Raw genomic sequence first — 24,113 nt, 5'->3', positions numbered from 1 at the left:
AGGGTCAGAGGCTTCAGGGGTTGCTTACCTGGCCTGTGGGCCAGAGGGACCAGAGAAAGAAATATCTGACGCACAGTAAATGGGTTGAATTCCCGCTGTGGTCCCATAAGCGCAAGACAAGCGGGCAGCACTTGCTCTTGTTTCAACCTGAAAAAGTGCAACTGGAGGTAAAGAAAGCACATTATTGGCTTGGATTTTCGCTACATAAACTTGGAAGCCAGTTCCGTCGGAAATGCCTGGAAACAAGCTGCAGTCTGTTACGCGGCTTGCCGAATCACTCTAGTCTTGCTTGAGGCATTTTAGGGGAAAATAATTTACATGTTCCAAAGCTTGAGTACTTCTGGAAGATTACGAAGGCTAGTTACCAGCCATATGTTCAAAGAGCTTGCATTCTTTCTTTCTTTTTTAATTATAAAAATTATCCATGCTTGAGATGAAAAGGAAGGGGAAAAAAATGAACAGAACAGACTCTAATGAAGTCAAAAGTCAGTCCCTGTTCTGTGCTCACCATGCGTTCATCCCATGCTCTGTGGGCTCATTGGAAATGGTTTCCATGAGGACATTTTATTTTATTTGGGGTGTGTGTGTAGGGGGCAGGCGTTTTACACAGTGCGCATGTGGAGGTCAGAGGATAACCTTCCATTTTTCCATTCATCTTGTAGGCTCTAGGGATCAAACTCAGGTTGTAAGACTTTGTAGCAAATGCCACAAAGCTGGGAGTGAGCTGCATTGCTGCCCTTCCCACAGATGGACTCCAAACTCGGTCCTTTAAACAGGCTTTTACCCCACCACTTGGGAGGCAGGAGCAGGCAGTTATCTGCGAGTCTGAGGCCAGCTTGTTCTGTATAGCAAGTTCCAGGCTAGCCAGACAGATATAATGAGATCTCGTCTCAAAAAACAAAAACAAACAAAAACAATTAAGAGGGCTGGAGAGATGGCTCAATGGTCAAGGTCATTGCTGCTCTTCCAAAGGACCTGGGTTTAATCCCTACATGGCAGCGCACAACTGTCTGTAATTCCAGTTCTAGGAGATCTGACACCCTCACATAGACATACATGCAGACAAAACACCCACTCACATAAAAAAGTTTAAAATAAAAAGGGTTTTGTGGGGTTTCTTTGTGTGTGTGTGTGTGTGTGTGTGTGTTTTAAATAATAATTTTAAAAGACTGGGCATGGTACTGCATACCTTTAATCCTAGTGCTCAGGAGGCAGAGGCAGGCAGATCTGAGTTTGAGGCGAGCCTGGTCTACAGAGTGAGTTCCAGGACAGCCAGGCCTTGTCTCCAAAAAACCACAACAAACAAAACAACAACAACAACAACAACAAAACCAAAAAAAAAAAAAAAAGAAAATAAAACTTAAAAAAGCAAATAGAACCAGGTAAGCTGATAAACCCTAGGGCCACCCTGAGCTTCATAAAACCCTCACTCAAAATCAGAAAAAGGGAAGGGTGGTGGTGGTGCATGCCTTTAATTTCAGTGAATTCAAGGCCAGTCTGGTCTATAAAGAGAGTTCTAGGACAGCCAGAGTTACACAGAGAAACTTTGTCTCCAAAAACCAAAACTAAAACCAAAACCAAGCCAAACCAAACCACCAAACAAAACCCCAAACAGAAAAGACACAACTAGCAATAGAAATGACTGTGATTTGATCTCTCATTTATGACTCCCAGTCTTTATCAGTCTGCATTTACTCTGCCAGTTACCTTTCTCACTGCTATGGAAAAAGACCCTGACTGAAGTCACTTGGGAGAAACTTCCTGGTGACTCATCCTACAGGAGTACTGTCTGGAATGCTCGGGATTTCATGGCTGCAGGCTCTCCAGGCAGCTGCTCACACTCCGTCCACTGTCAGCCCTGTTTCAAACAAACAAACAAACAAAGAAAAATTCCCATTTTCTAAAGCTTGCTGAAAAGACAGAAAGAACTTTTAATTTCTTATGAAAAAAAAAATCCCACTAGATAGTTAACCTCTTTACTGCCCACAAATTATTTAACTTCCGTAAGTCCTGGTTCCCTGACCACTAAAGTGATAATGACATATTTCCTGGCTGCAGTCAGGACTAAGTGGGAAAAGAATGTAACACTCTGGGCATGGTGCTTGGGGCCACAATAAGCTTTCAGTTGTTGGCTTAATAGTTGTTCTTTTTTGTTTGTTTGGATTTTGTTTTTGTTTTTTGAGACAGAGTTTTCCTAGTTGCCCTGGAACTCAACTCTGTAGACCAGGCTGGCTTCAAATACACAGAAATCCGCCTGCCTTTGCCTCCTGAGTGCTGGGATTAAAGGTGTGCGCCCCCACCGCCCCGCTAAATTGCTAATTTTTTGATGCGGCACCATATTATGCTTTATAATCGTGTGGAATTTGGAGGCTGCTACATGTATATTTGCATAAATTTTAAAAAGGGCCCCCAGTTCCCAGCTCTTAGGATGGAGGCAGGAGGATCAGTAGTTCTAAGTCTGTCCATGGAGATGGCTCACGGAGCACAGTCCGCTGGCTGTGCAAGCCTGAGTTCAGGTCCCTCTCACAGGTACTTTTTATTTTTTTTTTTTTTTTTGTCATTGTGACAACCGATCTTAGAGAAGAATTTGTTAGGTGGGTGTTTAAGAGGTTTCATGTCCATAGTGGTGGAGCCAAGGTGTGAGGACGGAAAGAGCCGAGCGCTCACATCTTGAGGGGAGCACACTGGGAATGGAGAGTCTTTGAAACCTTCAAGCCCACCTCCAGAGACACGCATCTTTCAACAAGGTCACACTTGTTGAAGAGAGGAGAGACCAAGTATTCAGATATATGTGTCTGTGGGGGCCATTCTCCTTCAAGTCACCACATGTCCAGAACTCATGTAATGCCTGAGTTTGTCCTCTGACCTCCACACGCATGTTGTGGCATGTATATATATAAACACATAAACATATACACACATACACAAGAAGTAAGTATTATTGATTGGGTTTTTATTGAGACAGGGTCTCTCTCTCTATAGCCCAGGTTGCCCTAGAACTCACTGTGTAGACTGCTTGACTCAGAGAGATCCACCTACCTCTGCTCCCCTAGTGCTGTGATTAAAGACAGGCACCAACATGCCTGACCAGTAAATACATATTTAAAAAAGGAAGTTCAAGGCCTTCCTTGACACCAGCCTGGACTACGGGAAATCTGACTCAAACAGATGTGTGTTCATGTGTCTCTCAATGTGTGTATGCCCCCATGTGTGTGCATGAACTGCAGAGGCCAGAAGAGTATGCCAGCTGCCCTATGTGGGTGCTGGGAAAATGTACTCCAGTCCTCTGAAAGAGCAGTAACTGTTTAGCCTGCTCACTAGCCCCGGGTCCCTACAGTGCCAAGAGCTTATTTGTGGGCCTGCAAGAGCGCTCAGCAGATCAAGGCACTTGCTGCCAAACTAGACCACCTGAACTGGAAACCTGGAGCCCATGGTAGATGGAGAGATGCAAGACTCCTGAACGTTGTCATGCTCACCACAGGATGCTGGAGCATTGCACACAACCCCTAGAAAGAAATAAATGTTAAATTAAAAAAAGACCCCATTTCTTTTTAGGTCTCTTGGGTCACACAGTTCAGTGACATCTGTTAGCTGGAATTATTCTTAAAAAGAAACTCTTGGATGTGGAAATTATAATCTGAATAGATATTCCAAAGAGAAAATTACCCCTTTATTTGAAATAGATGGGTGAATTATTTTGAGTTATGCTCTATCCCTTAATTATTCTATTATGTACAGACCTTAACTCCTCTGAGAAGAGTGTATGGTTCAAGGACACCAATAAGCATTTTCAGAATTATTAACAAACTAACAACAGGTTGGTGATTCACCCTGGATTCATGCCAGAGGCTGTGAAAGAACTCAATAAACATGATATGCATTTCAAAAACCAGTAATTATAATTAAAATTTCCAAACCTCTCAATCCTATAAACTATATTAAGTAGGAGTATTTGGCTTGCCCCGACTCAGGCTTGTAGTATGTGGCAGACATGGTGACTTTGTCTTTGAGCATAATGGGAATATAGTAAGATTTTTCAAAGGTGATAGCTGGCTGTTTCTCTTTTTGTTGGCATTTTTGAGACAGTCTGGAACGTACCTCTGAATGGCCTGGAACTCACTTTGTAGATAGACCAGGTGAGCCTTAACCTCTAATTGATATCCCCCTGCCTCTCTAGTACTAAGATGACAGGCATGATTCACCATGCCTTGGTGGTACTATCCACTGCCCATTCCCCCAGCACAGCAGATACGCTACACTCTCTTTAAAAAAACCCCTCTGTGGTTATGTTCTGTTCTTTATTACTAATTTTTTTGTTCTGATTTTTAATCATATGTATGTGTGTGTAGGTTTGTGCGCATGGAGGCCAGATTAGAGTGTTGGATTCCCCAGAGCTGTAGCCGCCTGATGTTGGTGCTGGGGTCCTCTGCAAAGAGCAGTATGTGGTCCTGACTACTGTGCCAACTCTCGTGCCCCGTTCTTTATTACTTAAATGAGATTTTTTTATTGTTCTCACCAAATAAGCAGCACAATTTACCAATTCTATCTTTCTTTTTCTTCAATTCAGTTTTGATCACATATTATTTTAAAAACCTTATAAACTGCCTGTAAACAAACCCACTTTGTAGCTCCTCTCGGACCTCAAGGGATCTGTCTCTTAAATGACTGAAAAAGCAAATTATGACCCTGGTAATAACATGAGCAAGTGGACACCCGCCAAGCCCACCCCTGAGACTGTCCACTGGAGGGAGACGATCCCGGGAGGGTCACAGCTCCAAGGCTGGTTGGTCGGGAGCTCGGCCTGAGGCCAGGGAGGGCCGACCCGGCACAAAGCCGCTCCTGGGGTGGGGAGCCCACCGCTCCGGTTCCGGCCGCCGCCCGGAGCGCGCATCCAGAGGCCCGGCCGTGCCGCCGCCAAAGCTTAGCCTCTGCCCTTGCCTTTTCTTCTGCTCATTTTATTAAAAAGAAAAAAAAGAAAAAGAAAAAGAAAAAAAAAAAAAGAGAAAGGAAAAAAAAAGAAAATGGAAGAGCGAGCCGGAGCAAACACTCCCGCCCCTAAGCCCGCCTTCCGCCTCCCATTGGCCCGTCCTCAGCCTGCGTCACACCAAGACGCACCAGTGGCGAGGCGCGATACTGCGAGGTGGGCCGGGCCCGGGCGCGGAGTGGGCGGCGGGTCGGCGCAGCAGCCCCGCGGCTCCGCCACCATCGCGGAGGTGCCGCTGCTCCCACAGACGCTCGCGAGCCGCCCCCCGCGCTCCGCAGCCTCTCGCCACGCCGGGCCTCGGTCCCCGCCTCCTTCCCCGCGCCTCGTCCCCTCACGCGCTCCCCACCTTGTCTCCGCCTCATTTTCTCTCCTAGTTGAGGGGAAAAGGAAAAAAAAAAAGCCACCCTCCTCCTGTGGGAGCCCCTCGCTCTCTGGGGGGGGAAAAAACAACACAAAACCAGACATGGTCCTGGGCTTCCGCTGCTGAAGGCTTGGCCCACCCGAGGAGGTAGAGGTCCCGGCAGGGAAGCCCCGCAGCTCCCCCCCCCCACGGCGTCGTGTCCCCGCGGGCTGGCCCCCTCGGCCCCGCGCCCTCCGCCCTCTCTCCGCCGCCGGCCCCCGCGGCCTCCCTCCCCGTCCCAGCACTTTCCCCGGAGCCGGGCCGCCACCCCTCTCATTGATGGTGTAGCGCCTGAGGGGAAGGTAAGTGTCCCAAGTTGTCTGCGCCGTGCCGCGGGCTGCTTCCCATCGCCCCTCGTTCCCGGGTCGGGGTGCTCCGGGAGGGCCGGGGCGGAAAGCAAAGGCTGGGAGTGCAGGCGAGAGGTCGGGGAACCGCGGGCCGGACGCTGGCCTCAGTGCTGTGCGGGCCAGGTGACTGTCCTCCGTGCCTGCCTCCTGACCCCTGCTCTCTCGGGGCTCCTCAGGCACGCTCTCCTGCTAGTCTGAGGTTAAACTAGTCCTTGCCGAGCCGCTCGCTCGGCTGTGGGAGGGAAGGACTTGAAACTGGGCATTTCTGAGATGTTTGCGAATGTGGGGGTCTTGGAACGGACTCATTAAAGTCTAATTTCACATTAGGAGGACGGTTTCCTCCTTTGTGTTATCAAAGTCTCCGCTCCTCGGCTCTGTGCTTCCAAAATTATGGAACCAAATCTCACTTGCAGCAGCGTAGAATTCATTCTGTCATGATTTAAGTTCTGCTGTCTGAAAGAGGGTGCCTTCTTTTTTCTTTATTATTATTTTTTTAAGATTATAGGAAGAAGATAGTTCTTCGTACGCTGGGGTTGAATGTGTGTTGTGTTGAAGGAAGTACAGCAGGTTTCCTTTGAAAGTGCTTGAGAAGTTGTTGAAAGGAGAATAAAATGATTCATTGTTGAATTGTCATTATCCTGTCTCTTTTCTAAGGTTTGCTTACAATTTTTTTTGTTTTGGATTACAGACTTCAAACGTTGATTTAAGCAGAATGTGCCCTTGAGAAACGGGGTGTTGTAAATGTTTCAGTATGTGCTGCTATTTTAAGGTGGATCTGAGAAAGTAGTTTTGTATGAATCTTGAAATAGCCTTCTCCAAAGCAATTTTTAAAACAAAACAAACAAACAAAAGATTAGTGAGGGTGAACTTGGTGGATTACAAAACAGACCTTTAGTGTAACTCAAACGAATACATCCTAGGTTTAGGTTTCAAACAGCTTTTATAATTGCTTTCCATTTAAAGAGGGCTTTTTGTCTGTTGTACACTGGTGTCTTTAGTCTCAGTCTGATGGGGGAGGGGAGAGAGGATGGATCTATACAATAATAAAATCATCTTTGGCTAGCTATTTCCTTCCATGGATTTGCTTGCTGAGTTAATTCCACTCTAATTTACAAACCATTTTGGATTTTGATGGCCTAGCCTGGGTGGAAGCTGGCTTCCAGTTTTCTCTGTTGTGGATGTCGAAGGGAAAAGAGGCACACACACACACACACACACACACACACAGACAGACACACACACACACACACACACAGACACACACCACCACACCACACACACACAATCAGGCTGAGGGCTCATTGTTCTTCCATACACACATCCATTCTCTCTCCCATATTTGGGGCTAGGTTTGCACAGACAAACACAGCTTTTTTTGGGGAGAGAGGAGAGAAGATGGGGGAAGGGGAGGTCTTTTCCTTTTCAGCTTTCTTTTACCCATCTCATGTCTGGCCTTTTTTTTTTTCTCCCAACCTTTGCATGGCTGATGAGTACATGAGAAACTAAAGGACACTCTGGGACATGTTCAGAAGACTCCTGTCTCCCTTTGCAGCCCTGCTTTCTGCTGCTGACTTTTTATTTATTTATTTTTGTCTGTGTAAAGATAAACTCTTGTCTTGACTTTACATTCTCAGTTTTCACATTCCTCTTTACCTCTGACTCTGTTAGGGACAGACATTTGTTCTCTTGATTTTTATTTTCCTGAATGTGAGCAAGGTCCTTCTAAGTAGAAATACGTGTCTCAGTTAAAATGAATAAGATTGTATTTGAGGTTAATATTTGACAATATTTTGTGTGTGTGTGTGTGTGTGCGTGTGTGCTAGAGAGAGGAAGTGATTGATGGTCCTTGACTTATCAATGTAGTTTTTGTTTTTAAGAAAAGGTCTGGTTTTTCTGGTTAGGGTAGAGACCCTTTTGAACGCTGGACAGGGCTGAGTCCACCTGGCTGAATCTCGCTCTGGGCCAAGGATGGAGGTTAGTGTGACTCCATGTGGGTTGCAGAATAGCACCTTCTACTGGTTAATTGCTTTGATGATCCAGTGAAGAGGATGGGGGAGGGGATTAACGGCTGAGGCTTAATGATTTTCTTTTAAACACAGCGGCTGTGCCTTTCTGCAAATGCCACTTCCCTGGGCTGCTAATACAGATGCCCTTTGACAGGCGCTCTTGCATCGCAGCCTTATTATGTTATTGGCTGTGTCTTGACATTAATTTGTTCTGTTATCAGGAGTATTTTCACAATGTGACTTCCAAGGACTCCTTTGAATTGATGCTCTTTCTTTTTATGAGAAATGTAGTTTGTCTTAAGCTAGTAAACAACATGGGGTTTATCTGTATTCCAAGTGTTATAAACAGTACTCACCAGCGGCCCTTTAAAAACATTTTAGTGTCATTAAAAAGATAAACTTACAATACAGAAAGTCAAATTCTAGCATTAGAGATTTTCTTCTGGGATTTAAACACCCACTCTGTGTGACAGAGAGGTTAGGGAGAAGTTGGGGTGGGGGAATCTCAGTAAAATCAACAATTTTGTGTAGGTAATGGTGCTGTATTGCAATAGTGTTTTCAATAGTTGTATCAGTATTATAATAAAAAACCTGATAGAATGATGTGTGGATTTGATTTTTTTTTAAGCTGGAGGCTAGCAAAAATTTGAATGTACATACAAATTAACACAGCAGATAATAGATTCCTCCTCGGAGTCTTCTGAACTAATGTACAGTTTCATAAATAATCTGCTTGATAAATGCCTTACATGTCGGTTGTTTAATGCAGTGACCAGTTAGAGAGGTTTGTAGCTGTAACTGGCTATTCTTTTTCTTTTTCTTTTTCTTTTTTTTTCCTTTTTTTTCTTCCGGTTGTTTGAGACAGGGTTTCTCTGTGTAGTTTTGGAGCCTGTCCTGGAATTAGCTTTGTAGAGCAGGTTGGCCTCGAACTCATGGAGATCCCCCTGCCTCTGCCTCCTGGGTGCTGGGATTGAAGGCATGCACCACCACTGCATGGGCAGACTGGCTATTAAGATTGTCTTTGCTGATTCACTTCAGTTTCAAAGCTTGAAGCATAAGTCCCCACAGTTACAGTGCAGTGTAAACAGTTGAGTGTCGTGTTTGTTTAGTGTGGGTATGACCAGGTGATTTCAGTTTAGTCTAGTCTTGTTTTATTGGAACTAGAAACCAGTTTGAACTAAAAAGGTTACCTAAATCAAGAAATGAAATATTCCAGTACTTTTTAACTTACTGGTCAGTAAACCAAGTTTTTTTTTTTTTTAATGAGAGTATTCACTACCAAGTCGTGCAGTAATATACATAATATTGAACTGATACTGAAGCAGTGTCAAGTGCTGGAGGCACAGGAATAGTGAATATGATCTGCACCCTAAGACCCTGTGTGTGGTGAACAGTATTATGAATATCCTGAACACCTACTACTTTAAAGTTAGTTTTGAATTTTTCACATCTTGTTCAAATCTCAGTAATCAGTAAGACATTTAAGTAGTAAAATAAGTTATATGTACTGAATTCCTTTGGGAATTGTATGCTTTCCTGCTAACTGCTTTTGGCAGCTACTTTTACAATTGATTTAAAGGTTAAGATAGCAGGAAATTCATATTTTTAACTGAATCATTAGTGTAAACTAGCTGTGAACTTCATCCCTCCCCACAAATATACACACGAGGGAGCGGGGAGGATACTACACTGTTGTACACAAAGGGATTGGGGGAGGTTATTATATTGTTTTGTGTAAGTTTTCTGATAACATTGTACTCTAGACTCTAGTTGGTCATAGGCTTTTTAATCACCAGAAATTTGTCTTGAATCATATGAGTAATTATTAATTATTGGCACTCTGATAGTTATTCCACAGTTGACGCTTTGCATAGCCTATTTAAGTGTGGTTTTTGGCAAGCATGTTAGCTTGTGCTTAGCTTCTTGTCTAACACGGTTCTTGTGTTTTTAAAGTGAGAAGTGTGCATTTAGACATTCGTTGTAGTATTACTAAGATTGCTTATGCCATTTCAATGAACATCTGACTACAAATAGCTCAGTGTGCTCAAATATTTACCAGCTTGGAGTTTGGTTGGATTTTAAAAATTAATTAAGTCACATATAACTATTATGTGTGTGTGTGTGTGTGTGTGTGTGTGTGTGTTTTTTGAGGCAGGGTTTGGCTATGTAGTTCACTTTGGACTAAAACTCCTGGCAAGCCTGCTTTAACCTCCTAAGTGCTGAGATGATAGTTTTATGCTTCCATGTTGGCCTGGAACTGTGATTTATATAAATAATTTGTTGGTGTGCCAAGTAATTAAGATATAATTCATGTCCTCATATTAGGTAACTAGGTCAGATAAAACTGCCAACATAAGTTTTTTTTATTTTTTATTTTTTATTATTATTATTATTATTTTTTTTTTTTTGGTTTTTCAAGACAGGGTTTCCCTGTAGTTTCTAGAGCCTGTCCTGGAACTAGCTCTTGTAGACCAGGCTGGCCAAGTTTTTTTTTTTAAAGATTTATTTATTTATTATGTATACAACATTCCTTCCATGTGTGCTTGCAGGCCAGAAGAGGGCACCAGATCTCATTATAGATGGCTGTGAGCCACCATGTTGTTGCTGGGAATTGAACTCAGGACCTCTGGAAGAGCAGCCAGTGCTCTTAAACACTGAGCCATCTCTCCAGCCCCCAACATAAGTTCTTTAAAAAAAAATTATTTTGGGGTAAAGAGATGGCTTAGTGGTTAAGAGTTCTGCATGCTTTTCCAGAGGACCCAGATTCAATTTCCTGCTTCCACATGGACTTGCTACCATTTACAACTCCAGCCCTAGGGGATCTGACGTCCTCTTCTGACCCTTTTAGAACAACACTGCAGACATGCAGACATACAAGTAGGCAAAATTCCCAAACACATAAAAAAGGTTAAACGTTTTTAAAAACATTATTTTATTCAGGTTTGATGGCACCTGTCTTTATGGAGGCAGAGGTAGATCTCTGTGAGCCTGATCTACGTAGTGAGTTACATCCAGGGCAGCAGCCATGGATACATAGTGTAATTTTTCTCGAAAAAATAAAAAAAAAATTATTTTACTTATAAAACCTGGTGTGTGGGGAGGTGGGGGCACCTTATATATGTAACTAAGGAACAGCTTTTGGAAGTCACTTCTTTCTGTCATGGATGTCCTGGGAATCTAACTCCGTCAGGCTTACTGGACAAGCTTCCTTACCAGATGAGCCATCCTAATGGTCCACAAAAGCTTTTTTTATTTGTGCAAGTAAAATGACCTGTTTGAGCCAGTATAAAAAGATTTTTTTTGGGTTCAGGATCTCCTGTAGCCCATGCTAGTCTCAAACTCAGTGTGTAACCCAGGGTGCCTATGAGCTTGTGTACTTTTTGGTTTTACCTCTGGGATTACAGGGACACATTACCATGCCCAGCTTTAGATTTTTTTTTCTTCGTTCGTTTTGGTTTTTCAAGATAGGGTGTCTCTGTATAACCTTGGCTGTCCTGAAACTTACTGTGTAGACCAGGCTGGTCTCAAACTCAGACCTGCCTGCTTCTGCCTCCCAAGTGCTGGGATTAAAGGTATGTGCTGCTACCGAGCAGTTAAAGGGTATTTTTTTTTTTTTTGAGACAGGGTTTCTCTGTGTAGCCTTGGCTATCATGGTACTCACGCTGTGGACTAGGCTGGGCTCGAACTCAGAGATCTGCCTGCCTGCACTTCCAGAGTGTTGGGATTAATGGCACGCATCACCACCAGCTGACTTTGAATTGTTTTTATTTTGGTAAAATTTGCTAATATATTAGCAACCATAAGTAATATATTTACTTTAAAAATTTTTCTTTATATGGTTATATTACAAAATGCTATTTCTTTTTTTTTTTAAAATATTTATTTATTTATTTAGTATACAATATTCTGTGTGTATGCCTGCTGGCCAGAAGAGGGCACCAGACTTCATTACAGATGGTTGTGAGCCACCATGTGGTTGCTGGGAATTGAACTCAGGACCTTTGGAAGAGCAGGCAATGCTCTTAACCTCTGAGCCATCTCTCCAGCCCCCACAAAATGCTATTTCTAATTCATAGAACACTTGTTTGAGGAATCAGTGTAGACTGTCTTGAAGACAGGGTTGTATCCTAATTTTAAACTATTATGTGATGTTTGAGGTCTTTGGTTAGGGATGTTGGGATTGGTAGGAACATAAAACATTCAAAGTCATTTCAAATACTGGGGAAAGGTGGAACAGAAATTTATGCTTTTAAAGGTCAGCCCTCCCAGAAGAACAGAATCCTAGGTTTAGCAGTGCCTCTCAGTGTTGGAATCCTGTCAGGCGTGTGAAGCCTCTAAGCTTTAGCAACCTAGTATGTTTTTGTCTCTTGAGCAGAGTTTGTTGAGCCCTACCCTCAAAGTGGGACTGTGACAAAGAATAAGGTCTCCGCTCTATTGGGAGCAGTGTTTGCACTGTTGGCTTGCACTGAGAGAGAGCGAGCTGTTAATGAGCGTGGCCATGCAGCATCTCTAGACAGTCTTAGCTGCTGAGAGCCCCTTCTGGAAAAACTCCATGCTAACACAGCATGTGTGAGCACCTTCCTTGGTACCTCTACATGACCCTCAGTCTCCCAGAGGACTGATTCCTTACATCTTTCTTGTGTCAGGAGTGCTCAGTGTGTGTGTTCGCGTGTGTGTGTTCAGAGGGAGTGTGAATAGCAGGAATGCAGGCTTGTGTCTGCATGTATAAACTGCTTTGGGCAACTTGGGAAACCTCCCTTTGTGGCAGAACCTGGCAGTGTTGGGGGAATGTATCCACCCTAGAGCAGTTCTGATTAATGAGTAATGGGTGCAGGGCTCTGACTGTAGGCTTAGATATGTTTCATGCATGAAAACATCATTTAGGTGTATTTTAACTGGTGCTCCTTAAGTCACTGGTGAGTGATGGCTGGTGATGGCACTCGGCCTTGCTTGTGTTTAGGCATGTGCTCTACTCCTGAGCCACGCCTCAGCTCCTGGATGCTCCTTAGCCCAGACTCGGTGTCCCTGCTGCCTTACTCTTCTCGCTCTGTCTTTCTGTGTGGCTCACAGAAGGATGAAGTCACATATTGACTGTCATCCTGTTTTCTCTGGCAGAGCCCTAAGGTTAGGCAGTAGAGGTCCAACTTTGAGATTTTAGTGAAGGAAGTCTTCTTGCTCAGAGCACTGGACATTCAGGGCTGGCCTCCTACTCCTCTGCCCTTAACTCGGCTGTTTAATCTCTGCTTTCTTTGTGTGGTTATGCTGTGTTTCCACTTCCACTAAGAACTCTATTTGTAATTAAAAATTCCCAAGAGACATCTGATAGTCGGTTAGTTGTTGCTAGTGTTGACTAAGGGCTAAGGTCAGGCTGCCTCATAAGTTGTTCTCAGCCCTCCAGATGGGCTATACTTAGACTAGATCCTCACCTCTGTCTGTCAGCTCATGTGCAGGGACATAGGGAGTGAAAGGCTTTCTGAGCCCTTTGGTCTAGGGTGAGGGATTTCTTTGGTTTTTGTTAGGGCTGTTGAGTTTTTCCTGTTTTCATTTCTACTGACATCTAGTATGGTTTTTGCTGGCTTTTCTAACTTACTCTGTTTAATAGTTATTTTGCCTTAAAAAATTACATAGTCATAACTAATCACACATAATCTCTTTATTAGGTGAGATCATTTTGTTGGGTTTGTCTTACTTTTTGTTTTCTGTAAATGCTCACCTGCGTGCCTGTCTACCTCTAAGCCAGTGTTTCCCAAACTGGACTAATGGCATACCAATAAACTGCAAGCTTGTATAGGTTAGGTTGGTCCCCGAACTCACCCTCTTGCTTCAGCCTCTTGAGTATGGGACTCCCCTGTGCTTTAAGAATGCTTCTGACTTTACTGTGAACTAATATTCTGCAGGACATATTTTGGCACATATATGTAAAATTTAATAACCTGTCTTAGCCTGAGATGGGCTCTTTTTCTCCTTAGCAAAGAACTAAGTTGTCTTAGTGGGTAAAGGTGCTTGCAAGACCACAGCTCAGCCAGGCGGTGGTGCACACACCTTTAATTTGAGCACTTGAGGCAGAAGCAGGTGGAACTTTGTGAGTTTGAGGCCAGCCTGGTCTATAGAGTGAATTATAGGATAGCCAGGGCTACATAGAGAAAGCTTGGTTTGAAAAAGAATACAGAAAAAAAGACTACCCAGAACTCATATGCTGGAAGGAGAGAACAGATCTCTGAAAGTTCTCTGATGTCTACACATACTTTATAACGTATCTCCCCAATAAGAAATAATATATACCCCTGTCTCAATATATGTATATATATTTATAGACAGGTCTTCTTTGTGTAGCCTGGCTGTCCTGGAACTCGCTTTGTAGACCAGGCTGACCTCAAACTCAGAGGTCCACCTGTCTCTGCCTCCCAAATGCTTGGAATTAATGGCATGAACCACCACGCCTGAGTAGAAATAAAATTAAAAAAAAAACTTAAGAAATACGGAGGCTATGATTATTACGACTTAGTGCTTTGTTGGTCTCTACTGTTTTTCTTCAAGCAGCTTATACTCTGGTATGTCCATACTGAAAAAAAGGTCCTGCTTTTTCTATCAGATCTACATGTTGTTCTCTGGTTGTATTTGGGCACAGTAATTGTTACCTTTATTTCATTTCTCAGTTCAATCAGTCAAATCAGTAGTTAGGTTTCTTTTTTTTTTTTTTTTGGGGGGGGGGGTTCTTTAGTTTTTAGTGCCTGTCCTGGAACTAGCTCTTGGAGACCAGGCTGGCCTCTAACTCAAAGAGATCCCCCTGCCTCTGCCTCCCGAGTACTGGGGTTAAAGGCGTATGCCACCACCGCCCGGCTTAGTTTTCTTTTACCTCATTGTTTTACGCAGTTTTTTTTTTTTTTTTTTTTTTTTTAAGATTTATTTGTTATGTATACAGTGTTCTGCTTGCATGTATGCCTGCTTGACAGAAGAGGGCACCAGATCTCATGACAGATGGTTGTGAGCCACCTTGTGGTTGCTGGAACTCAGGACCTTTGGAAGAGCAGATGGTATACTTAAGTTCTCCAGCTCCGTCTAATGCAGAGTTTAATCATTTCAGTTTATAGACACTGGCAAGAATCTTTCAACAAATAAAATTCTTGACTTTGCCATTCATTAGGTTAAGCCTATGTAGTAATATGTAGAAAGGAAGACAACCTTTTAGGAATTAATGGTTTTATTGGCCATTGGTATACCCTAACTGTGAATACATAAGGTATTTTAGGGATAGACTAGCATAGAGCTGTGTTGCTGTATACAGAGTACCTCAAAACACGGTACAGCACAGGAAGCGTCTTTTACCTAGTGCTTGAGAGTGGCTTAGCTGAGCTATTCTGGTGTAAGGATTTTTCTTGAGGTTAGCTAGGACTGGAGGATCTGCTTCCAGTATGTCTGCTTACATGGGTGTGAGCAGGGAACTGCCAATGCTGGCCACATGAACTCCAGTGTTACTCGAATGACCTCATGACATAGTATTTGATTTTGACCTTGGGAGTACAGGCCTGCCTCTCTCTTTTTGTGATGTCATCTTAGAAGTCAGATATCACCTCCCTCCCCTCTCCCTCATATGTACCTCTTTGAGACATGGTCTCACTGTGTAGCCCTGACTGGCCTGCAACTTGCTATGTAGACCAGGCTGGCCTTCAGTTTACAGAGATCCACCTGCCTCTGCCTCTTGAGCACCAGGATTACAGGTGTGTACCACTGTGTCTGGCAAATACCATCTCTTCTGCCATATTGTACTAGTTGGAATCAAATTATTAAGTAGAGCCAACACTTAAGGGGTGAAGGGCCAGCTCTTGGAAAGAGCATTATCGAAACATTTGTGAGGGATTGGGAAGATGATTTCATCAGCTGCTCTTCCAGGAGTTCTGTTCCCAAACCTACATGGTTGCTAACAACTGTCTTTAGCTCCAGTTCCAGAGAATTTGATGCTCTGTTCTGGCCTCTGTGGGCACTGCATGCACATGATATACAGATATATATATATATGCAAGCAAGACACACATAAATAAAAATAACCCCCCAAAAGTTTTTAAAAATTGTGAATTTATTTTTAAATTACCATAGTAATTCAAAGGAAGCAGCAAGGCAGGTTAGGAAGTCTTCATTTCCCTTGATTACTGCGAAGCACTGCCTTATAATGATAAGAAGTAGCACTGCTGGTTCTCAGGAGAGTAACAGACTAAAGTTGCTTACTAGGCGTATTTTTCTCTGTCCGGTGCCTTTTTGAATCATCATTTATTTTCTACTTTATTCCTTCGTTTTGCCTTTGTATGTTTGTGGTGTGTGTGTTTGCATGTGTTGTGGGCTTGTGAACATTTGGTGTGCATGTGCTGGAGGCCATAGGTACCTCTCTCAATTGTTCTCTACTTTATTTCTAAGACATAGCCTCTTGCTGAACTCTGCACTAGCTGGTTTAGCTAGGCTAGCTCTTCCAAGCTTTTCACGTGAGTGCTGGAGGGGTCAAGATGCTTTTGCTGTGCAAGCAGAGAACTAAATCCTGTTGTCCTCCACATGCACATACAGACTGCCAAAATCCTCTCCTTGTTTTACACACAGACACAGTCTGTGTCTCTGTCTCTGTCTCTGCCTCTCTGTCTCTCTGTCTTTCTCTCTCTCAAGCAAAACAGTCAATAATGAAAATCCCTGCTGAAGACATGTTGCCTGAAGTTGTTTTGGTTTCCTCATTCTGCTTCTTAGTACCCCCCTTTTTTTTCTTTTTTAACTTTTTGAGACAGGGTTTCTGTGTGTAGCCCTGGCTGTCTTGGAACTCTCACTCTGTACACCAGGCTGGCCTTCATCTCAGAGATCCACCTGGCTCTGCCTCCCAAATGCTGGGATTAAAGGCACATATCCCATGCTGGGCTCCTAAGTACTTGTTCTTAGGTTTTTTAACCTTCTTATTAAATTTGTCACTTTATAGTTTACATTCATTTTTATTTTATATTAATATTTTGTGTTTTAGCTCAGTGTAGTGGTATGCATTGGAATCCTAGCATGTGGTAGACAAAACAGGAGGATTAATGCCAGTCTGAGACCAGCCTGGTCTATATAATAAGTTCTGGGTCTGCCAAAGCCACTATAGCAAGATTCCATGTCAAAAAAACAAGAAGACCAAAACCAGGAGCAAAATATTTTATTTTTGTGTTAAGTGTTTCCCTGTAGATTGAAAACTGTTGAAGGCAGAGTTTTCTACAGTCTGCAGACTCCTTCCTACGCGAGGTTAGATGTATTCTAGAGTTGTTTTAACCAAAGGTGCCATCAGTTATGTGTACATTGTTTGTATTCTAAGAATGGGAAAATGCTGTTAATTGAGTGACATTAGACCTCTCTCTAATCTAGTGGTGTGCACATACAGAGCTCTGTGCCTTATCATCGTGCAATATGGCCCATCCATTTGGCTGCCTTCCTTTCTCAGCTCTATATTTTCTTGAAAACATATTTGAGGACAGATCTTAAAGCAAATTATTTTCTTGTAAAGGAATATATATATATATTTATAGACAGTATTTCGCCTAATGATGTAGTGTGAACAGTCTTAGTCACAACCAACAGCACAGGAAAAACATGCTGCCATGGACCTGTAGTCAGTACAGCTAAACCATGTTCTAATTTCTGTTGAGCAGGTATGACCATTTTTAATTTTGGTTTGTAATATGTATAGGATTCAAAAATATTACCCTGTTTCATCATTTTCACCAAAAATGTGTTAGCTTTATTTAAAAATATTTTTCCTAATTGTGCAGTGGTGGCACATACCTTTAATCTCAGCACTCAGGAGGCAAGGTCAGCTTGGTCTACAGAGTGAATTCCAGGATATCTAGGGTGACATAGAGAAACCCTGTCTCGAAAAAACAAACAAAAAAAAAAAAAAAGAAAGAAAGAAAGAAAAAAAAAAAGAAAAGATAACACATATACACTATGTCTTTTCTCTCCTAAATTAAAACAAAGAAAAAGCCAGCAAAGCAAGGCCTAGCTCAGAGTTCTTGCTGTGCAAGCATGAGGACCTTGCTTTGGATCCCCAGCACCCACGTGCGAAGCAGGTTGTGGCAGTACACTCCTGTAATTTCACAACTGGGAAGATGGATGGAAACAGGAATGGAGGAGGGTGTTTCCTGGCCAGCCAGTCTAGCAGAATCCTAGAGCTCCAGGTTCAGTGAGAGACCCTGTCTCAAAAATAAGACAAATGAATTAGAGAGCTCATCAGTTCAGGCCTTGTGCTGCTCCACTGTGATGGGGACCTGAGTTTAGTTCCTAGCACTCATCCAGTGACTCACAGCTGCTTGTCACTTCAGCTCTGATGCCCTTGTCTAGATCTTATGGGCACCTGCATACACATGGCATTCATACAGACACACAAATAAATAAAAGTTATACATACATATTAAAAGCAGTAAGATGTGTGTTTGAAGAAGACACACAACTCTGAATTTCCATGTACATGTGTACATACACACTCAAAGACTCCAGCAACAAATTTCTAGTAACCCCAAATGTACTGATAGAGTGTGTTAAACTGGAATGGGCTTATTTGCTCAAGCTGAAGGTTTGGGCAAAGCAAAGGTTCCCCCCCCCCCCCTTTAAGATGGGGTTTCACTATGTAGACTAGGCTTACCTTGAACTCATACATAGAACTGCTGCCTGCCCCTGCCTCCTGAATACTGGGTTTAGTTATGTGCTACTGTAGTGTGGAGCTGCGGGCCAGTTTCCCGCCGCTGGGTTTCCAGCCACCGGCTAGCTTTACCCGAAATAACAACACACAAACTGTATTCTTTTAAACACTGCCTGGCCCTTAGTTTCAGCCTCTTACTCACATCTTGATTAACCCATATCTAATAATCTGTGTAACACCAGGAGTGATGTCTTACCGGGAAAGATTCAGCACGTCTGACCTGGTGGTTGACTTCATCGCGTCTGGCTCCCTGAGGAGAGGCATGGCAGTCTGACTAACCTAGGAGAGGCGTGGCATCTGACTGAGCCATCTACCTCACTTCCTTCTTCCTGTTCTGTCTACTCCACCCACCTAAGGGCTGGCCAAGGCAGTTTCTTTATTAAAACAGAAGACCCTCCCACATCATGCTACCATACTTGACTTTTTAGCATGTATATATGTATGTATGTATGTACTTATGTATTTTGTTTTTTTTGATACAGAGTATCTCTATATATCCCCTGATTGTCCTGGAACTCATTCTGTAGACCAGGCTGGCCTCAAACTCACAGAGATCTGCCTGCTTTTGCCTCCCTGAGTGCTGGAATTAAAGGCGTGTGCCACCACTGCCCGACCCATACTTGGCTTTTAAAATTTTATTTTATTTTAATTTTTTTTCTGTGAGCTATCCAAACTTAATTTTTTTTGGTAGATTTATTAATTATATGTAGGTGTTTTTTCTACATGTATGTATATGTACCACATCTGTGCCTGGTGCCTGCAGTCAGAAGAGGGCATTTGATTGCCTGGAACTGGAGTTACAGATAGTTTTGGGCCATTTGATGTAGGTGCTGGGAAGGGAACTTGGGTCCTCCGCAAAAGCAGCTGAGCCATCTTTCCAGCCCTGTGAGAAAGTCAGGATCTTTATGGATCCCTTAAATAGTTTTGCCATGCGTAAATAACTTCAGGGACACATCTGCTTAGAATATATATGCTGTAAGTTTTCTTTCCTCTTTTTTTCCCTTCCGAGACAGGGTTTCTCTGTGTAGCCCTGGCTGTCCTGGAACTTTCACTCTGTAGACCAGGCTGGCCTTTCGGCTTGTCTCTGCCTCCCAAGTGCTGGGCATTCGCCACTACTGCCTGGCTGTGCTATAAATTTCCTGATAACAAATGACTTTTCTTATAGCTCACATAACTTTAGTTTTGCAAGACCAAGACGTAAGATACTTTTCATAGATTTCTCTATCCCAGCATGCAAATGCAAATGAACTTTGTACAGTTACAGAGTTGTCAGATATTTTACTTTTTACATTTGTTTGTAAAATTTCAAGTTTGATCCAAGGTTCTGAATGTGCAATGATGTTCTAATTTCTGAAGGCCTTTTTTTTTTTTTTTGTTTATTTAAGGCGGTTTTATTTTTTAGTCCAAGCTGACCTGGAACTTGCTAGGTAGCTCAGATTGGTACTCCTGTTTCTATCTTTCTTTGACTCTAAGACTTTCGTAAAAACCATGTATTAAGGACTGGGAAAAAGGCTTAGTCTTTAAGAGCACATACTGCTCTTCAGAGGACCTGAGTTTGGTGGGTTCCCTGCACCCATATTGGAAGACTCACAACTGATGTAACTCCAGCTACGGGGGAACCTGAGCCCTCTTCTGGATTCCATGTGTGTGTGAGTGTGCATGTGTGTGTGTGTGGTACGCATGCATGAAGACTGTATTCTGTGGGCATCTGCACTCATGCATCTGTATACACACACACACACACACACACACACACACACACACACACAAAAAATTAAAAGTAATTCTAGTACCGTGTGCTAGGACACACCTTTAATCCCAGCTCTTGGGAAGCAGAGGCAGACTGCTCTATGTGAGTTTGAGGCCAACCTGATCTGTAGACAAAGTGAGTTCCAGGACAGCCAGGGCCATATAGGACCACGTCTCAAAAAACATAAACAAACAAACAAACAAACAAAATCATTAAATAAAAAAAACTTGAAAAAAACTTTTGAATTAAGAAATTGATCATTAACTGGTCGAGATAGTATATACCTTTAATCTCAGAATTTGGGAGGTGGAATCAGGTGGATCTCTGTGAACTCAAGGCCAGCCTGGTTTACATAGCAAGTTCTAAGCAAGCCATAGTTACACAGTAAGACAGATTTCTTTCAAAAAAGAAATTGGGGCCTGGGGAGATGGCTTAATGGTTAAAAGAACTAACTGTATTTCCAGAAGTCCAAGGTTCAGTTCCCAGAACCCATATGGTGGCTCACAATTATCTGTAACTCTAGTTCCAGGGACTTTGATGCCCCCTTCTGGTGTTCATGGGCATGAGGCACAAATATGTTGCACAGATATACATACACATAAAACCTGAAATTTAGAAAGTTAAAAAATAAGAAATTGATCATAGTGATTGTCTTTGCAGGCAGTATGCATAGGGATGGAAACAGAGAGGGAGGGGCCCTAACCTTTCATACTTAGGTCTTATTTGTCATGTGTAACCGTGAGCTAATTAAATACATCATAATAACCTGTTCTTTAATTTTTCTCTTAGATTTTTGCTTTTCGCTTTTTGTATATTTAGTGATATAATGAATTTTAATTTAATGTATGAAATGGTACCTACGAAATAACAAAGACACAAATTGTGCCCTTTACAGTTGTTCCTGTGATGAATTTTCTCAGTAACAGGAAAGACAAGATTTATATATAACTGAATGTAAGAAAATCATCTTGAGGTGGTGATTCTGTGGTTTAGGGAAGAGTGATCTCTGCTGCAGGAATCAGGGAGGATTTGGTGGAGGAGGAGGTGGTTAACCTGTGCTCTGAAGGATTGCCAGTGTTTGGATGTGTGGTAAGTAGCTAAGAGGATTTCAGACGGGACATTGCATGGAGCAAAGGCACAGAGGCCATCACTTTAGGACGTACATTTTGAGTGCTTTGGCTGCTTCTGTGATGAGGATTATCAAATTGTGTTTTGATTTTTTTTCCCCGTCTCTCTTCTTAAATTCTTTTAAAATGTTCTATAGTAGATTCAGGCAGGCATAGTTCTTTCAACAAAGATAATTTATATTTGAAGCTGTGGCTGGTAGCCGTTCAAACCAAATTGAAAGCATTTAGGAAAATAATTGCTTGGGTTGATTTCTTAAAGGAAGTATAAACTGGTCTGGCTAGGACTTAGAGCACCAGAAGAACAAGTTGGGAGTCATATAATTTCATTCAAATAAAGTGCGTATCACTTTATTTAATAACTTCACATATTCAAATTATGTATAAATTATAGTTATAAAATATGTATTCATTATAATCATATTGATGTAATTAAAAATAGGTGTGTTCCCGCAAAACTGTTTTAGATGTTTTTTGTGCATATTTATACATACATACTAGTTTTGGGGCCAGAGAGATGGTTCAGTGGTTAAGAGCTCCAGCTGGTCTTCCAGAAGACCCGGGTTCGGTTCTCAGCACCTACATGGTAACTCACAGCTGTCTGTAACTTCAGTTCTAGGAGGTCCAATGCCCTCTCTGGCCCCTGCCAGTCTAGGCATACATGTAGTACACACACACACACACACACACACACACACACACACACACACGCAGGGCAAAACACTCATACACATAAAAATAAGCAAACATACTAGTTTTGATTTTGCCTTTTGTTTAGTGTATTTTGTTTAGGTTGGTGTTTTGTGTTTTGTTTGGTTCTTGGTATGGAAGACAATGCCTGATGAGTATTAGGCAAGGACTTTACCAATGGTGCTACATTCCTAGCTCTGTTTACTATTTTAAGCATGTATTTTCCAATTCAGTTCTTATAATTACACCTTTATACTTCAGGTATGTTTTGATTTTTAAACAACTTCATTGTTGTTTGTATACATTGTTTTTCTTGTTGATGGATATAGGAAATGCTTTAGATTTTTTTTTCCTTTTACTGTCCTCTGCTCAGTATCATTCCATATAGGAACAGTTTCCAGATAGATTTCTTGAATTTGCTGTAGGATAATTCTCTTGTACACTGTAAAGATTTGTTCCTCATATTAGTTTAATAAATTAACTTTATTAAACTAATAAAATTAGCCAGTAGCCAGGCAGGAAGTATAGGCAGGGCAACCAGACTAGGAGAATTCTGGGAAGAGGAAAGGCAGAGAGTCAGTTAACCAGCCAGACACAGAGGAAGCATGCCTCATTGAGAAAAGGTACCAAATCACGTGGCTAAACATAGATAAGAATTATGGGGGGGCTGGAGAGATGGCTCAGTGGTTAAGAGCATTGCCTACTCTTCCAAAGGTCCTGAGTTCAATTCCCAGCAACCACATGGTGGCTCACAACCATCTGTAAATGAGGTCTGCTGCCCTCTTCTGGCCTACAGACATACACACAGACAGAATATTGTATACATAATAAATAAATAAATATTAAAAAAAGAATTATGGTTAATTTAAGTTGTAAGAGCTAGTTAGTAACAAACCTGAGCAGTAGACCAAACAGTTCATAATTAATATAAGCCTCTGTATGTTTATTTGCGACCGAGTGGCTGCGAGACTAGGTGGAACAAAAACTTCTGTCTATATAAATTTATAAATGTGCATTATTGTTTCAGAAACTGCTAATAAGGTGGGCAAGGTGGTATGTTCCTATAACCCTGGCATCTAAAAGACAGAGGCAGAGAGTCATTGCTAATTTGAGGTTTACATAAGTGAGTTCCAGACCAGGCAGGACTGCATAGAGACCCTGTCTTTTTGTTGTTGTGTTCTTTGTTTTTTTGAGGCAGAGTCTCTATGTAGCCCTGGCTATCCTGGAACTCACTTTGTAGACCTGACTGGCCTCAAACTCAGAGATCTGCTTACCTCTGCGTCCTCTGAGTGCTGGGATTAAAGGTGTGCCCACTGCCTGACCTTTTTTTTTTTTTTTTTTGATAAGATTTATTTTTTTTTAGGGAAGAAGAGATGGCTCAGTGGTTGAAAGCATTGGCTGCTCTTCCGGAAGACCCAGGTTCAATTCCCAGCACGTATATATGGTAGCTCACAACTGTCTGTGACTCCAGCTCAGGGGCTTCTGACACCCTTACACAGACATACAAGTAGCCAAAACACCAGTGAGCATAAAATAAAAATAAATGATACTAATTTTATTACATATAATATATATTTTTGTTGGTACCATTTGGAGTCCTGATCTCCAGCTGCTCTGCTCTGCTAGTGACCTTTTCTTGGCCATCTGATTTGTGCTACTGAAAGCTGTGTCCAGCTCTGCTTTCTGAGCATGTGTTTCCTTGTCCTTGATTAAGGATCAGGAGATGAGGTTTTCACCTGCTGGCCCACCTGACTTTGTTGAATATATAAGTCTCCATGGTACGATTCAATAAAGGGCTTCTTTACCAGTGACTAGTGGTGTGTGTCTCTGTCTGTGCTGTCTCTGTGTGTTTCAGTCTCCAGCCCCTTGCCCGAGGCTCACAAATGGTCTTGTAGTGCAGGCGCTGCAATACGGGAGTAGTACCTTACTGTCACGCAGTACAGGTGGGCACTACATATTATATATATATATAAAGATTTATTTATCATGTGCATGAGTGTTTTGCCTACTTTTATGTATGTACATCACATACATACACGGCCCTGGCTGGGATTAAAGATGTGTACCAACACTCCCTTGCTATATGTAGTATCTTAGTTTATATTCCTTTGAC

General features: G+C 42.3%; 1 protein-coding gene across 1 annotated transcript in view; it reads left to right on the top strand.

Annotated features, from left to right (window-relative positions):
* Positions 1 to 5,370: 5,370 nt before the first annotated feature.
* The window catches only part of Rere (arginine-glutamic acid dipeptide repeats), a 343,378-nt gene continuing 324,635 nt past the window's right edge, over positions 5,371 to 24,113 (top strand). The window contains exon 1 of the mRNA XM_038333039.1: positions 5,371 to 5,686. The gene's annotated coding sequence lies outside the window, so the exon portion shown is untranslated. The remainder of the gene's footprint in view (positions 5,687 to 24,113) is intronic.

The sequence above is a fragment of the Arvicola amphibius genome, chromosome 6, assembly GCF_903992535.2.
Source record: "Arvicola amphibius chromosome 6, mArvAmp1.2, whole genome shotgun sequence".
NCBI lineage: Eukaryota > Metazoa > Chordata > Mammalia > Rodentia > Cricetidae > Arvicola > Arvicola amphibius.
The sequence above is the reverse complement of the archived record's forward strand: the minus strand, read 5'-3'. Positions and strand labels throughout refer to the sequence as shown.